The sequence below is a fragment of the Schistocerca gregaria genome, chromosome X (genome assembly GCF_023897955.1).
Source record: "Schistocerca gregaria isolate iqSchGreg1 chromosome X, iqSchGreg1.2, whole genome shotgun sequence".
Taxonomy (NCBI): domain Eukaryota; kingdom Metazoa; phylum Arthropoda; class Insecta; order Orthoptera; family Acrididae; genus Schistocerca; species Schistocerca gregaria.
The window spans coordinates 514336302-514352179 of NC_064931.1; the positions used below are offsets into that span (position 1 = coordinate 514336302).

Sequence of the window (15878 nt, forward strand, 5' to 3'; positions counted from 1 at the left end):
CGTATTCTATTTTTTTTATTTTGTCCTTTTAATAGCAGAAAGTATATAAATGTTGGTTTACTATTGTCCAATAAGGTAACACAATAATTTTTATAGAACGTGGCATTGCCCCGACCTATTATCCTTCCTTAAAATAATGTTTACATTAAGTGCAGTAAAGTAACCCACTCCAGGGGCTACTTTCCTCCAATTTTTTAAACATTACAGAATTTCAGAAATAAATATTTGATTTCTTGTATGTTTTAGAATAGACTGACCTCATTTTCAGAAGTCATTTTACAAAACTACTTTGCATTACATGACTACAGCGCCCAAATGAGGAAAAAAGTAACCCCTCTTTTCGTTAAGTGTTTCGAATATATTAGAAGAAGTAAATAATAGTGAGTAATTTCGCAACAGAGTTTTTCTGCCACTCGCTCAGTTTTAACTGATTGTGGAGTCGTAATTGTTAAGCTCAAAACAGTGAAAAAATCCTGTTGACTTCAAAAGTTGAAGTATTGCCGGGTACGTCAAAGCGTTTCCAGATAAAGATAGTCTGCGGAATCACTGGTTGTGTGTATTGTAACATGATCTTTCCTTGTGTCACAGTTTAGTTTTGTGAGAGGAAGCCGGAGTGGAGGTGTGGTTAAGTACGTATGAATAATTGTTAACGTGCTTTATTTGTAATTAATGTAGTTTAAGCAGTAAAACAGAGGGCAAATTTCAAGAAGATATTTATCCCAAATGGATGTTTAATGTATTGTCTTTGTAAGTGGAGTGTCAGATCTCACATATTCGTGGTCGGAAAGTTTCTAACCTATAATTGTACTATTTTCTTGTCTTCAACTCGCTATCATATGCTTTAGAGACTTGTCTTCGACTATTTCATCGTGAGAGGCAATAATATTTTGAGCATACAGATATTAAAAAGCCCTCCGTGTTTAAAATCTTCGTAAGCATGTAAACATTACTATTGTAAGTGACAGGTTACGTGTTGTTCGTCAGCTTTTCATAGCTTATTTAAGAATTAGTGATGAAAATGCACCATCAATGAGTTTTTGCTCAGTTAACCCATTGTTTTGTATTAATTTGCTGCCATGCGATTTTGCAAACAGTCGATGTGAATGTCAGATGGGGACGGTGAAATTAGTTTGTCAAGTGGAAGAAATTGAAGATTTTATTTAGCATATATTTGGTTGGCCCGTTGGGTTAGAAAAACAGTATCGTAACTAATATTTAAATGGCTGTGAAGCAGTCCCTTGACACACGGATTCCAAGTTGTCAGAAAGATTGAACTACAGTGTTGTCAATAAACTGTTCCAGGTATTATTTGTATCATTCATCGAAATTTTCGTTTAGGAACTTGCAGGGTGCAAAAACTCTAATCTTACGGCGCAGTTGTTCTATGTTGTCATATCAGCTCACAGTGCAATGTGTTGGTTTTTCATATTTCTAATGTGTGGAGAAAGACTTGTGCAACGTTTCTGGATATGTATGTCATAGAGGACAAAGTGTAAACAGGCTGAATCATATAATACAGCAAAATGTATTTATAAAGTGTGATTTCTTTGTGGGAATGATGGACTGTTTGATATGTCAGTTGTTAAAATGAAATTGCACCCACAAAATATATCAACACTAGTAGGTTGGGCTACTGAGCCAGAATCCTGTAACTTGTGGAGTATCCAAGGGGGAAGTGTCATTTATTTGCATGAGAAAGTTAACTCTCAAATGTTGTCACTAAATTTCAGGACATAGTAAATAACTGCAAACCTTTGCAAAAATAGAAGGTATGACATTCTGTTGTTGAAATTGGTGTTTGTCAGCCTCTTTGGTATGCTTGCTTGTGCAGAAAATTGAAGCACCTCTAATCTGTCTGGAGCTTTTGACATGTCAACAGTGTGTGTCAGGTTAATAAGTATATACTAGTTGAAAGTTTGTCATCCTCAATTGACAGACTGCAGTAAAATTGGACAGTTCAGTCTAGTGGCTAGTGTCAGATTCATGGTCATAGCCAAATTCTTGGCAGCACACATACAAACTTGGGATAGTGGGAAATATGGGATTGGATGGAGTTAAGCAATAAGTTTCTGAAACACAGGAACTCAGCAGTCTTAGTAATAGTTTTCAATGCTGGAATTTATTTGCACTGCTAGCGATAAATATGTGCATTGTTGTTGGAGAGCTTATTAGTGTCATTAGCAAATCATAGCAATCACTTCGTACAATGATAGCTCGCCCAACTATATCATTTGCAGTTCATGCATTGACAAATAGAAACGTTTATAGGTACAGCATGCTGAGATTTGGATTAGAGGAACTCCTGCTGTCATTACAACTGAATAAGACAATTTAAATGTGTGTTCCCTTCTGTAAACAACTACCCTGTTGTATAGTCTCAAGAACTATCATAGCCTATGTGCATTTAGACACATTGCAAATAAGGATGGATTTGTTTAACCATGAAAGAGGAGGATCACAATCTTTGCAAGAAGATATGGCTCTACCACACTGTCATTCAAATGTCTTGGAGTATGTAAAGTGACACCTAATACATTTGAAGGTGTAAGTATTACAGTAATTAAAGTAAAAAGGAGATGCACAACAATATGTAACTATGTGAAAGGTTGCTAGATGTACTGGGTCAACTGAATCATTCAATACTTATCAGCTTTGTAATATGATGTACTAATTTGGCATGTACATCATACATGTGCAGGCAGAACATTATTTCTTTTGTGTGTATATTATGCACCTAGAGTGTTCAATGGATTTTAAGAAATTCCTAACGAACTCATGGAGGTAGGTAGATGACATCAAAAAAGGTGAAGAGCGACATGGCTGCTTATAGCTGAAGTCTGTAAAATAGTGTGGAGATTTCTGTAGGGGGCCTTTATAAATTTGTTTTGGCATCATTATAAGGCTGCTTTCAGTACATAAGGATGATGCGTAATGGTACTCAGACTGTTTATCATCTAATTTTACTGTAGTATTGAACTTCATAACCTAATAGATGGCTTGATGGCAGTGTGATAGTGAAATATTATTGATGCTAACTGCTTTCTCTTTCTTGGCCGCAGTCCCAGTTTTGTAACAGCACATGATGGTCAAGTGCCCATCTTGAATATGGCAATTAAGTCATTTCTTTTGTACTAATTTGTCTTTACATTGTTGACTTTGACTAGGGGTGTCGTGATAGGGTACATCAGGATGATATGACTCATTTAGACTTTGACTGTTATTGTTTAAACCTGTGCTTGTGGGGTGCATTCCAGTTTCAAACTTAACTTATACCTTCACAACAGATCAGTGTGTTACCGCAGCCTAAATTACCAAAAGTAATATAGGGCAAAAAGAAATTGTTAGTGTTGTGTGTGTGTGTGTGTGTGTGTGTGTGTGTGTGTGTGTGTAGGGGAATTGAGGTATATTTGGGTGTGGGGTTGTAACTGGGAACCCTCATATTTCCCTTTGCAGTTTGGGAATATTGTTTCTTGGCCATCAGATCTTCAAAGGAGCCAGCGACTTCAGTAGCACCATGAGACTTGGTAGTAACAAATGCATTTTTGGTGATAGTTGGATTTTTTGCTATTGTATCTTATTTTGTGATTTTTTGTGTTTAGTAAGGATTTTATTGTCGTAACACAAGTTGAAGCAATGAATAATATTTGTATCGGACTTTATATGAATATAGGCTATATTAAACAATTATTCACCTTGTTTTTTATGCAGATGGTATTTCACACAGAGAATACATTTAGGGTAAAACTAGAACTACTCAACTTTACCCTTATGACTTCGTTACATATAACTTGCATGTGGCATAAGAAGTTTATACTTTTTAACAGTATGCTAATTGCGTGTTAACATGTAATGCTTCAAACAGCTGTGTACGAGTTTTTGAAACTTATCCAAATGCTTAGAAAGGTACAAATTCCCAAGCAATCTTGACATCAGTTGAGTGAGGGCAGTTGATAACAGTAGGAATTTGTTTTTCTGCAGCAGGCCATTGCATTCCTGCACTTCTAGTATTTAGGGTGAAAAGGGGAACTTTTAGACAGAGCACTGTAAAGAACAGTAGCAGTGTGTCATCCAAGAGACTGAAATCTTCATCTATTTGTTTTATATCACTTCATATCTCACACCACATCTTCAAAGAGCAGAACTGATTTTTCTGCTGCTTGCCATGGCCATCCAACTTATTTAAAATGTTTAGAGGTCATGAAGCTGGCTAGAAAACAAAATGTCATGATTGTTTGCTTTGCACTACACCACCCTCTTACCAAATAACTCAGCATATGCTAGAGCAACAGCAACGCAATATGGCATATTGAGGTTCAAAAAGACAGGTATTTTCAAGTCGCGTGAAGATGAATTTGTACCATCAGCTAAGACAGAAAGAATAATGCCAGATTCCTAGAACACAAATGAGTTGAGTTACTGCTTCTTCTCCACAACCTGGTCTGTCAGCTAATGTGCAGAGACAGTCTGCATTCACTGTATCACCTGACAGTGTGGAGGAAGTTTCTCATTACTAGAAACTGTCATCTACCAAGCGAAGAGAAAAATGTGCTGTGATCAGTGTCTCTGTATGAAACTTAACTCGATGCTACAAAGAATCTTCACAACCTGTTAAAAGAAAATTCAGGAAGGACGCCTGATCCAGACCATCAAAATAATGTCAAAATACGTGTGAAGCAAAGACGCTCTTTGAAGGTAGGAGTGTAATGCCTTATTTATGCAAAGAAACGTACCTTTCAGCAAGAAAACCAGATTGTCAGGTAAAGTATTTAAACTGTAAGATGCAGCCCCATGTGGATTGTGCAGTGTGGAATGTAAGACTTCCATTGGTATCAGTGTGTATCTTGTCTATGGTGGAAAAAGTACCATTGCCCAGTTGTGTCCCACAAAGTACCTGCTTTTACTCCAGGCTATGGGCTATAACTGTACATTCCACAGTTAAAATATATACTAAATACAATTCAAACAAAAAATAAGTTCATATATGTTCATGCCCTATTTATCTTTTGCAAAAATAAATTTGAGGTTCTAACAATGAAAAGTGCCATTGCTGTTTGGTTTTTCTTGATGGTGGTGGTGATGAAATGTGAAAACAATTGTTTCCAAATAATTTTACTATTGTGTGTTGGCAGAATCATGAAGACATGGGACTTGTATGCAGGAGAGGCAGAATTGTGTTCATATGATCATCCTTAGTTAAATGTAGTGAATTACATGTGGTAAAGGATAAGATATTTTCTTAAGCAAGGTTATGAATAATATACCTCCACATTGGGCTCAGGCTCTAATGCCCTTGATCTCAATAGGACCATAAACTCTAACTTCTCCCACAGTCCATCTCGTGATAAGTCTGTGGAGTGTATTGGGTATGTTTTGGGGAGTATTCACTTGCACTTGATTCTGCTTCAATGGATGACCAATTTATGTTCAGTGTTAGTGAATGGATGCAGTTCTCTAGTGCAGCTGTCCTCAGAGTGGTGGAGCAAGCCCTACCTGGGAAGTCGCAGTGGGTACTAGCTTTTATTGAAAGATTTGTGTGTCATGTTATGTAAGAAAAAGACTGCTGGTGAACAAATTGCTAGCATACAGATTCTCATTTCCTGAACAAAGTTGGCAAGCTCCTCCTTTGTTAATGCCACCTTATTTCACCAGAATTGACCATTAAGAGCCTGTTGGCAGAAATGCTGATAAATCATGAGCAGTATTTTGTCACACAAATGTTGTCATTGATAACCCACAGTGTTAGCTACATGCTAAACATTTAAGAACTACTAATGACAATAAGTGAACATTTTGCTCAAGGCCATTAATAAAGACTAAACATTGGTCTTGACTGCAGCTGGAAGGGATCTGTGAGACATTGTTTTAAAGGTCCAACAGAGGCTGGCTCTTCTCTCTTTTCAAATTCAAGCACACTCCCATACAAAATGTGTAAATCTCAGAAAATTTCCAAATTTTAAACCACGTGCATTTTTAGTCTAATTTATTTTCTGTTTGTATGGTTAGTCTGAATGTAACGGTTTTTAAATTGGCATTTAAATGTTGTCTATTTTTGTATCATTTGGACATCATAATCTTTCACACATTAATACATTAGAAGTGGATTAAAAGCAATATAGATGGAAATAATTTGTGAATTACTTTGTAAAAAAAAAGCTATTTAGTGAAATAGGCATATTTGCTCAGTTACAATAACTGAACACGCTGCTGTGATTATTTACGAACTAGTTGTAATTGTTCCCTCACACCTCAAATAATGGATATGTGTGATAATTTTTTAAAGAGATATATTTAGTCCTGGTGTGATCCGAGAACACACTGTAATTATTATTGTTGTAACTAACAGGTGCAATAATTAGACAGAGGTATGGAGATCATGGGCTATTTTTGTGTCAAGTATGAGAAGTACTGAAAAAAGAGAATACAGTGGAGAGGATGGTGAGAGGAGGTGGTAAATAATTGGTTTCTGAAGGGGGGAGGGTGCAGTGGAAAATGTTTGAGAACCCTTGATCTAGTGCACCATCTGGAGTCCATGACGAGATGTCAGTTGCCCAGCTTCAAATATGTGATGACCGATTGATCTGTGGCATAGGCTGAGGTCAAGCTGAGGCTGAAAGATGACAGTTTGGTTATGAATTGACAAAGTTGTATGAAACACCTATGTTAATCAAATTTGCAAAGTGGCAACAAACACTTTGTTGATACCAAGTATCAAAGTCTCTCTAAAGAGAGCAGTTAAAAAATCAACCAAGCACATAAAACTATGAAGGTTAGAACTTAAATAGTGGCAACTATTTATTCACAACCGAAACAAGAGTTAAATGTTTGCACCTGTTACTGTCCTCAAGTAGTCACCAGTGCTGCGTAGAACCCAGTGCAAGTGATGTGGAAGGTGTACTATACCGTTAGCAGAGCTGGTTCTGTTGATGGTGTGATTGGACTTAAGTCTGATTATGGTTTGTTTTTGGAGCATCACCTGCAACCAGCTTTGCGAAAGAAGTGACAACACTTTCTGCACAACCCACCCATCATTTTGCACAGCAGTGCTCGGGCACATACAGTGCAAGCTGTGGCAGCTCTGTTTGGTCACTGGAACTGGGAAGTACTGTACCACCCACCATACTCCCGGAATTAAGTCCTTGTGACTTTGATTTGATTCTGAAGATGAAGGAACCACTTTGTGGCATTCTCTTTAGAAATATTCCAGAGAATAGACAGGCAGCAGACCACTCCATTTGCACCATCAACAGAACAGGCTCTGATAATGATATACTACGCCTTCCGCATCGCTGGCAATTGGTTCTACACAACGCGGGTGACTACTCTGAAGGACAGTAACAGGTGCAAATGTGTAACTCTTCTGTATCAGTTGTGAATAAATAGTTGCCACTATTTAAGTTCCAGCCCTCGTATTTGAGTAGAAGGCAGCTGCCAACACAAGTAATAAGAGTTATTTGGAAATGTAATTCATTCATGAACAAATTCTTCAAAAATTCTTGAGCAGACAATTTTTGCGTTTTGTTGCACAGCCTCCGACTTATCAAGTTGAGATAATGACATAGAAAAAAATTCAAAGAAGAGTTGCACAGTTCTATCATTGTTGTGTCAGGGTGTAGCTGTTATAAATGCTCAAAATATGGAAGTAATTGTTGGACAGACATAGTGATTCACTTAGATGTACTGCTTGGATTAGGAGTGTATTGTCTGGGATGAATTAAGATAATATTAATTCCTTCCACTTACACATGATATAGTGAGTATGAATCTAGTAACTTAACTGTCAGTTATATGGAAATAATGTGCATCTCAAGGTAGCCTTGTTAGGTCAAGAGAAAACTATCAGTTGTACAAAGCCAAATTTGGAATTATGTCAAAGTTGATTGTAAAATGTTTGTTTTATCCTTTGAGTCACAATAACTGATTGTGCAAGACTGTTTTTAGATTGAAAATAGGTTGACACATTCCACATTCGGTTTGCAAATGTTTCATAGAGCACTGTTATGTTAAAACAGACATTTTTCTTGAAAATTGCTTTATTTTGTTCTTTAATCTTCCATTCTTTCAACACAATGAAAAATACCTGAAAAATATTGAGAATAACCCTAAGGTTGATATGAGCACTGCAGACTTCAGAAAGTGTGGTCCACTTCACTTGTGTTGTATTCTCAAACCTGTGAAATGGCTTATCCATATAGTTATAAAAGGGCACAGAATTTTATGTGAAGCTTGATTTGTATCTAAAACTCCCTTTAATGTCAAACTTTTACCTGATAAGCCACAAGTTGATAATGTAGAATTTGTTGGAAAGAAAAAGTGGAAAAATCAGCATTGAATTGGGTAATAGTGGTCTGGAAACCACTCTTCACTCACTTTCTGGAACCACTGTCTTCGTAATTCTGTCTAGCCATATAGGTTTTTTGTTGGTTTCCCTTAACTGTGGAATCGTGAGGTGTACGTGACAGAATTTTCTGTGACTATGAAGATGGTAAAGCAACCAAACGCTTACTGACCTGCGACTATGCCTCGGAAGTCTCGCAACATGTGTTCCTCCATCCTTGTCCTGCTATTAATGGTCTTGACAAACATTTAAAAATAAACTACACAACACTGCACACTATTTTATGACCAACACTGTAACATGCAGGAGACTAAATATTTGAACCAGAACAGTAGGCTAAATCAGTTAACAAACTTTCACAAAGTTCACTGGAGGCAGACTAACATATCTTGACATGACTCTCAAATAGTAACCAGTGTGCACAAGTTCATAGTTAGGGTCACACTGATTCATACATAGTAACTGCACATTATATATATTATTGAAGCGAAATACGAACTAACTGAAAATTGCATGACGACGTATAGACAAAAAAATTCGATGATTAAAATTTCACTGGTAAACCGGGACTCGGTAACTTCACATTACCAAGTGAGGAGGCGTAGTGGTTAGCTCACTATACTTGCTTGCATTTGGGAGAACGATTGTTCAAACCTGCGTCCAGCCATCCTGTTTTAGGTTTTCCGTGATTTCCCTAAATTGCTTCAGGCAAATGCTGGGATGGTTCCTTTTAAAGGGCACGGCCAATTTCCTTCCCCGTGCTTCCCAAATGTGATGGGACTAATGACCTTGCTGTTTGGTCCACTTCCCCAAATCAACCAACCAAGTTGTAAACTTTACATCGTGGGTACTCACTACTGATTGACCAAGGCTTTGCACACCATTATAGATTGTGTTGTATGAAAAATTATAATTTGTTGAAATACAGAGCTACTAAGCGATTCTCAGAATTCGCTAGAAATTCTCAAGGAATTGAAATTTCCTAACTAGAATAATTAACAAACCAAAAAGTTATTTTCATGAAAATTTGCATTTTTGGAAACACAGTACTCAGGACTACGAAACTTTGGTACTGAATTTTTGAAATAACTGTATTTTAAGAGTAGAAAATTCTAGAACACTTAAATTTGAAATAGGAAAAAATAACTTTTGAAATATGAAGTTTGAGTAAAAAGTAATATATTTGTGGAAAAAGGAGAACGAGTACTTTCAAACGAGCCATACCAAATTAGAAGCAAACAACTCTTTGCTTATCAAAAATTTAATCTTCCCATATTTTGCATCTAAATCATGACTGTCTCTTTAAATAAAATATTTCTGTGTGAGCTGTTATCAGAAATCAAGAAAATACTTTGCAAAGAATAAAGTCTTGAACCTGCCTGCCTTAATAAGAAATTGGGAGTTTGAGTAATTATTGTGTGGTATATATTATTTACAATACAAGATCAGAAAACTAATAAAAATTGTCAAGAGTAGTAGAAAAAGTAATAGTATCAACATACTCTCTTAGAAAGTGTTGAGCAATTGTTGCTGCTATCTGTTTATCTTTTGTTGAACACTCATTTATTTTGTCCCTATTGAGGGATGCCTTTACAGGATGTAGAATTTTGTACATCTTTAATGCAGGGAAAATGCAGAAATCGTCTCTCAAATACAATAAATGAAGTGTTTTCCTACACACACACACACACACACACACACACACACACACACACACACACACACACACACACACACACACACACACACACACACACACAGGAACTTCAGAAAGTTAGTTACACATGCTGTCCCATGCTAAGACTGTTGCACAACATGAGTGGCACATTGTCAAATGAGTATGTATTCAGAATTTTGTGCAGGCATAGTTCTGTTGCAGTACGAGCAACAGGTGCATCAGTGTGTGGCTGAAATGGTACGGCAGATAGAAATTTCTACAAAGTGGAAGTACATGGGGCATTAAGATTCTTATTTGCTAAACATCGAAATTGTCGGCACAGACTCGGTGAAATTCAGATGGTATATGGACTCCCCAATGTCATGTCCAGTTAGTGAAATGGTACTAAAAATTTGACCGTGGCCTCACATATGTGTGAGATTGTAACTGGGAAGTCCAGACTTTGTACCATGCTATTTCCATCTTTACAGCAAGCTGACATAACACCTGGGAAAGAGATTTTAAATTGCATTCTCACAGAAGTTCTCAAATGGCTTCATGACCAAGAAGTGTTGAGAAATTGAACAATTTGTTGGACATTCAGATCAGAGACTTCAAAAAGTGTGTTAGACATCTAACTGAAGTTTAGTGCAGCATCTAGTAAGTTATTCGGCCTGGCATAATAATGAGTAACTTACTTTTGAAGTCCCATTGCATTTGCTGGCAATATGCAATGGAAAGATGACCTGCTAATTGCTTATGAAGATTTTTCTTGGCAGTTGATTTCTGTGTGTACAATTTGTACTTTCACATAATGGGAAATGTTCAGGCAGACATCTTATTGTGTACACTACAAATTTTTATGGTATCGGCTCAGTGAATGTCATTTCAGTGTTCAGAGAAGTGCTTTTCACTTACATTACTAAATTTGTGTTTAGACATACTGTATCTACATCTGTTATGACTTAAACTCCAGTTACATGATTCACAAGTCATAGAAAAAAGAAATATATCAGCAATAATTGCATTACACTTAAGTTTCACATACTTAAAAAATTGATAGCACATTTTGTGAGATGCACAGAAATAATCTGGCTGTATAATCAAACCTGTTGTCTTCATTTGTAGGCACATGTGCTGATCACTTGCTCAGCCCTTTTTCACTTTTTCATTTTAAATATCCTGGAACACTTAGAAGCCCAAGTTGAGCACAGAGGTGAATGCCAAGTGAACTCCCTGGAAAGCCACTCTTCAGCTGAAAAAGTCCATAGCCTCAAAACAAACATGATGCTGTATGTAGGTCTAAACACTGTTGCTGGTGTTTCTTTTGTAGACTTGAAAAAAAAAAAAATACATGTCCTTAGAGCTTGAGGGATTGTTGAATATCTGTAGTGAATTTGGGGTGGGCCTGAAGCTGCTGGCCATATTTAGAGCCACCTTAGCACACGCTAAATCCATGGTGACAAAATTGTTATGTCTATGCTGTTTTCAAGCTGTGTTAGACATCTACCCCAGTAAACAAAACTAATGAAAAAGGGTACATCCTGCTGAGAATAGGAATCAATTTTAAAGGGTTCAAAGTAGACTGTATAGCTTTTGCTGACACAAACATCCAGCCAAACTATATATAAACTTCTAAGATTCATATCAGCACATCAAAGAAAATTACTAAACAAACTGGGTTAGATCCTCTCCCACCCCCACTCCTTCCCCTTTCCCAGGAGCTCATAGTTCTTTTGAGTGGTATACATGACACCTTGAGCTCTTGAGGTACTACTTCCTATTTCTGTACCACATGCCTAACCCTATAGTGTTTCTCTCCCAGGGACTGTCAACTCTTCTGTGGATACATCTGTGTTGAGCATTGACCTTGAACCATTGCAGTACTCCTTCCTTTCATGTGTTGTGATTCTATTCTCTGACTGCACCTTCTCTCCTCGGTCTGTAGGAAGGCTTCCATGTTGACCTAAGGTTTCATATTTAAACTTACTTTCCCAATGAACTTAAGTTTGGCCCCGAGAACGGGGTTTGACTGTACCTTTTTTCCCCACAATTTTACAAGAATGCTTGCCATGTGGAGAAATCATCCATTGGGCACACTCATTGTGTGATTCTGTCTTAAGCAGCTCTTAGAGTAGTTGAATTAGGTGTCTAAAACATAAGGTAGCCAGTCCATTGTCTTGGTGGGGGGGGGGGGGGGGGGGCAGGGGGCATCAGGTACCCATACAGTACTATTGCTGTAATAACGTAGGAAGTGTATTGTTGGTGCCGGAGCAGCAAACTCCCCATGCAAGCCATGGAGTTTGTGGCTCTCAAGTGTGAGGCATAGGAACTCCGAGAAATACCTACCATGCTGGGAAGCCATTGCTGTGGCAAGATGGTGGCCATGAGTTGAGCAGGCTCCATTTGTAGAGGGTGGCACCGTGGCAGATAATCAGAGCGAAGAGGATTGAGCTTTTATACACCACATGCCCTTAAAAATCTTGCCGGACAGAATGAACCTGTTCAGTGCTGAAAGGTTTTTCCTTTCATGGCCACACCACAGGAAGAAAGAAAATTCAAAAGAAATGGACAGCACTGTCCTCAGTGCCTAGTTAATACCCAAACTAATGTAGAGTTGAAACTTCCTGGCAGATTAAAACTGTGTGCCCGACCGAGACTGGAACTCAGGACCTTTGCCTTTTGCGGGCAAGTGCTCTACCATCTGAGCTACCGAAGCATGACTCACGCCCGGTACTCACAGCTTTACTTCTGCCAGTACTTCGTCTCCTAATGTAGAGTTCTTCTTGAGTACAAAATGGTTTTTCATTGAACATGTTGAACAACAATTTGGGAAAGTATCATCCATTAGCAGAGTGAGAAGTGGCTGCATCCTTATTAAAACAGTGGCACATACTCTTCACAGGCATTGCTCTCCTGCAAGAAGCTACATGACGTCCCTGTCATCACCACCTTCCACAAGAACCTCATCATGAACCAGGATGTTATTTTTCTTAAAGATCTCGTCTTACAGGTAAATGAAGATCTGCATGCAAAAATGGGATGCCTGTTTTGTTCGTTGAAACCAATTGGGGCCAAAGGACACTGCTGTATTCTGCAGCTTTCATTTTGGCTGTAATATGTTACCTGAAACGGTCAGAGTATTGATTTACAGCGTTGATGTAAAACTGTACTTTCCATATTCCTCACTTCCCACTCTCCTCCTCATGTTGTCTTACATGTTCGCATTTTGGGCATGCTGTACCTATCTCTACATATCTGTAGACTGCATACGACCTAGTGTGAGCACAGTAATGTGTCCAACCACCAATATGTTTCATCTGTGGAGAGCAACATTCCCTTTGTTCTTTGAATTGCCCAATGTTAAAGAAAGGAAAAAGATACTAGAATGAAAAACCTTTCACTGCCTTTTGCATTCTGAGGCACACAAAACCTAGTAACTCCTATACTCAGTTCAAATAACCACAAACATTGCAAACACAGTAACTAAGCTCCTGTTAGTAACAAATGTGAAGTTATCTGCTTTTCCTTCATGTCAGACCTTGGTGGCAACCTGAGACCAACTGTATGTGGTAGGGACAGGATCCTCTTTTCCTCTGTTCCTCCTCCACCCACATTTGGAAACCCCCTCTCCCTACTGGAAAATATTGTTACTCATCTGGTATCCCACAGTGGAGAGTCACATTCCTCTGGATCTTCTCAGCAGACTAATGGTGCCCTGTGGTCTCAGCCACTGCTTAGTAGAAACAGGTCTATAGATTGCAAGACAACTCATTCATCCTTTTTTCCTGACACACAGCCACTAACCTCTAGACAGTTAAGACTTTACAAGGTGAATCAAGATAAAAAGGAGAAAGGAGATGCAAAAGAACAAAGACTGGCCCAATCTGTGGTTTTTCAGCAACCATTCATGAAATTTTCTTATGAATCGTCCTCACCAATGTTTGCTTCCACTTCAGATGTTCTTCCAGGAAGTCAGTTTTAATCTATATCCAGCCTGAAATTGTAGTTTGTTTCCTGAACAGATGCTGATTTCTTCTGTAATGCCCTCACTCTAAACAGATTTTAGTTTGCCACAGCCCACAAGCTAATTTGTCCATTGCACAAAGCTGACCACATGCTGTAAAATTATGGCACTAGATACACAAATTAAAAAAAATTGTGAATATGCTTTGCCCAAATTAAACGGTACAAATTAAAAAAATTTCAAGCGCTCTAATGTCCAGTTTCATAAAATTGCAAATGATTTGATCACTGCAAAGGCAACAAGAATAAATATTATTTTCCACGGACTCATTGCTTATTTTATAGTTCACAAGTCTGTCATACCTTCTTGAGTGCTTCTACTCTGATCTGAAGAAAGACACACTGCAGAAAAGATACGAAATCAGGTCAATGATGTTATCAAACCAAACTCCGAACAGGCCTCGGAAGGCCCAACGGTAAACCTTACCGGCCGACCGGTGTGCAATCCTGTCAATAGGCTTCACTGAACGTGTGGTGGAGGGGCACGTGGTCAGCACACGGCTCTCCCGGCTGCGGTCAGCTTACGTGACCGGAGCCACTACTCAATCAAGTGTCTCCTCAATTGGCCTCACAAGGGCGGAGTGCACCCCGCCTGCCGACAGCACTCGGCATACCACCCAGACGGAGGCTGTTATCACACACTACGAAATTTAAAATCACGGACAATGCTTCAAAGTTGAAATTAGCTGCCATATGTCTCATGCTTTGTCCATTCTTCACAATTCGTTGTGCAATGTGCGATGTACAAAACTGTTGAGCTGTTGTATTTCTCAAAGGGAGTCGATATGCATTCAGCAAACTTTGTGAAATACAAGGAAATTACAAGCAGAACAAGGACCGCCCAATTACTGCTTAATAGGTGGGAATTCATCAGTTCTGGAGGTGTTTGATGATACCATCAGTCAGCCCCAAGGAAGCCACGACCCAGCATATGCAACGATTGTCCAACTGGGCAAGTATTTATGAGAGTCAATTTCTGTAGAAGTAGTGATTTCTTACACTTGTATGAATCCAGATAATTACTATTTCCAACAGTTCGCCAGTTGTTCCTGAATTGATTACGTTGATGCCCCGTGATCGCAGCTTTTCAAAAGGACGAATGTGTACAGAAACAATGAAGTCACTTAGATATAAATTGGACAAATTTCAATTATGAACCATAACATTTCCTTCCTCTTACACACGTCATGTTGATTGTAAACAGTTATAATTTCATGGGATAGAAAATTGTCAAATGTTTTGTAGTTCTTACTCAAAAATTCGTTGCGTTATTTCTAATTTTTACCGAAAGTGAAGCGTAGGACTTGTTGGAAATTTTAAAACTGCGAGGGGGCGCAGCGGAAAATTATTAATCCTCTTTTCTTCCTAAGCAGGTTACAATGATGGATAAATAAAATACGTTGAATTAAAAAGAAAAGGTACTTCCCAGAGAAACAGTGACGAGTAATGGAAAAAGTGATACTGCCTTCCCATGGGTGAGTGGTCCTGATTCGCTATCAGGAAAGGAATGGTTTTGTCCATCTGTTTCTGACATACCAGGAGATTTGATTTCTTTTATTTCCGGCAATGAGGGTAAATATTTTTATCCTTGGATTACAGGTTTCGGCTAGCAGTGACCATCCAATCTGCAGCCAAGCATAGGAAATGAAGTACATCTACTGGACTGATTACACAGTAAAATGCCATAACAAAAAGTTACTTTCATGGGTGTGGAAACGTGCTTAAAATGTGACGAGGCATACCTGTTTTATAACACGTCCTATATAATAAAGCCATAATGGCAACGTCATAAAACCAGCTTGGTATCTTCGCACATATTTAAAATACGGCGTAAACTAGGCCACAGTGCGGGCGGAGTCA

At 38.3% G+C, this 15878-nt stretch overlaps 1 protein-coding gene across 1 annotated transcript in view; it reads left to right on the forward strand.

Moving 5' to 3' along the window:
• The first annotated feature begins 399 nt into the window (after nt 1–399).
• The window catches only part of LOC126299522 (DCN1-like protein 4), a 114633-nt gene continuing 99154 nt past the window's right edge, over nt 400–15878 (forward strand). The window contains exon 1 of the mRNA XM_049991491.1: nt 400–629. The gene's annotated coding sequence lies outside the window, so the exon portion shown is untranslated. The remainder of the gene's footprint in view (nt 630–15878) is intronic.